Below are 2,433 nucleotides of genomic sequence, written 5' to 3'. Positions count from 1 at the left end.
CTTGTATATAAATACATGCTTCCATTAAAAAAAAAAAAAAAAAAAAAAAGATGCATTTACCCAGGAAAGCTAAGCTCATCTACAATGTCTATTTGTTTGTTTTTAAATGAGACTTTGCTTTCTTACAAAATTGCAGGTTTCTTTCATTAGCTTCAATTACTTGTAAAGTTGACAAAGATGAGTGAGAAGCAGGATGGTGGTGGGTAGTGGTGTTGTTGCAGTCATGATGGTCCAAGGAACCTGCAAAAAGCAAGGTTTGTTTGGAAGTATCTTTTACTGGAGTCCAGTAAAAGATATGACCAGGCAAACCTTGCCTCTTGCAGATTCGCATCTAGCATATTAATATCTCTTGTCTGTTACTGGACGAGCTATATAGTTGGTTCACTAAAAAAGTATTGCCAAACAAAGTGTGCTTCTCTGCAGAGATAGTCAGCCTTTCAGGTAAGGGAACCGTTAGTTCTGTCTTGCCAATAGCAGCCTAGCAAAGAATTTAAGCATGCGTTTAACTGTAAGCATGAGTAGCTCTATTTCGTTCAGAATTCAAATTGTGCTCAAGTGCTTTGTCACTGGAGTGCTTAGCTTCACACCAGATCAGAGCATTTCGTCTCATCATAAAAGGCCATGTAGATCTTTATTCCTTCTAGGTTCTTGCGTGTGAATTTAAACCCCCAGAAAGTAATGTCATAAAACAAGATTTCAGATGAACACTAAGGGCTGATGGTCTCTTAAAAAGAATCCAATATCTGTGAAAATATGTGGAGTAGTTATAACTAGATGGGAAGTGAGGAAGTAGCTCTAACCAGGGTTTAAAATGTGCAGCACTTATTTTCCAGAATTTCCATTGCATTGGTAACCAATATTCAAACCAAAGAGGTTTGGCACTGAGCACACAATATGATTCAAGTTGCCAAGAGAAATGTCAAGCCTATAGTCTAATGCACATCTATTGTTTTCTACACACGTGGTGTTAGATGAAATTTTATTTTGAAACCTAGTACTGCAATGTAGCAGTGGTATTTTGTTAATGAGGAATTATCAGAATAGCCCAGGACTTCATTTACAGGCATTTTGCAGATTGCACGTTTGTTTAGAGAATCCAGCAGCCTGTCAGACTACTTGATTGTAGTTTATTAAGAACTAGGTACATCAGTGGTGGCCAAACCACAGCTCACAAGCCATATGTGGCTCACTGGCATGGTAGTTGTGGCTCTCTGCAAATTGGCTGAAGCCCTGCCCATGTCTCCCCGAAGCGGCTCCGGGTAACAGTGCAGCCCTGCACCTCCCGCTGCTCCCGTTTTCCCTGCAGGGAGCGTGCCCCGAGCCCGCCCTCCTCTCTCCGGGACTGCCGGCTCAGCCACTGGGCTGCTGGGGAGGGGCTGCAGCACACTCCCCACAGGGAAAGCCAGAGCAGCTTGGACGTGGGGGGTGTCACCTCCACTCCAGGTCGCTCAGCACCCCCCACCCCCATCCCCACCCCTTCTCTGGCTCTTGAACTTCAGTGGAGGATCAGGTGTGGCTCCCAGGGTGAGTAACTCTGGCCACCCTTGAGGTATATGCTATTTGAAACTTTTATAATGAAGCATTAGTTATGAGTGAACATAACTTAGCCATGTTTTATGTTAACTGCACTGTTGATATGTACTAGGAAGACCTACTAAGAAGCTATGAGGGTCAGTCAGAAATTAATGCCTCTTCTTCTCAGCCAAATATTATTGAAACGATATTAAACTTGCACAAAACTTGTTCATCATCTCTGAATGCACATCTTTTTTTTCGACACAGTCTCCACCATCAGCCTTTTTCCACTGGAACAAGAGCATGTATCCTAACATCATATGAGGATCAGTCAGAAAGTGGTGCCTCCTAATTTTTCTGTTTTAAGTGGACATGGTTGGTGTTCTTATTGACTTCTTGCCTAAGGGAGCCTTAGTAATCTCAGAGGTCAAGACCCTGAAGAAATTGACACATGGCATGCAGAGGGCCCATCCTGACAGAGGCATGTCTGAAGTTATTTCTGCAAGACAGGGCTCACTTACACACCGGCTTGCAAGCTACAGAGGCAGTCTCCCACCCACTGTACAGCTCGGAGGATGAAGGATTGACTACAAGTGCAACATTTGTGGGATGACTCTGAAGCAGTAGAGATTGTGTAATAAGGACAAGGACTTTTACTTTGTTCATCAGTGGAAACAGATGACTGATGGAGAAGGAGACTGTTGAAAAATAGTCATGTATTCAGCGAGGATGTAAACAATTTCTGTGCAGGTTTAATACTTTCTCAGTGATACTTGGCTGAGGGACAGAAATAGGAGGCATGCCTTTCTGAATGACTTCAGTAGTTTTAGTAGGTTAAACTATCTTTTTTTTTTTATATTAGAGGCTTTCAAGGTTTTGTGTTTTTTGTTTTTGTTTTTTGTTTTGCTGGTTATCAGC

At 42.5% G+C, this 2,433-nt stretch overlaps 1 protein-coding gene across 1 annotated transcript in view; it reads left to right on the top strand.

Annotated features, from left to right (window-relative positions):
• Positions 1-2,433, top strand: part of GINM1 (glycoprotein integral membrane 1) — a 45,739-nt gene that overhangs the window by 28,465 nt on the left and 14,841 nt on the right. The gene's annotated exons all lie outside the window — the stretch shown is intronic.

Source organism: Gavialis gangeticus, unplaced genomic scaffold (assembly GCF_001723915.1).
Source record: "Gavialis gangeticus isolate Ggan-Ray unplaced genomic scaffold, GavGan_comp1, whole genome shotgun sequence".
In the NCBI taxonomy this organism is placed as follows: domain Eukaryota; kingdom Metazoa; phylum Chordata; order Crocodylia; family Gavialidae; genus Gavialis; species Gavialis gangeticus.
This window is presented reverse-complemented; position numbering and strand designations above follow the sequence as displayed.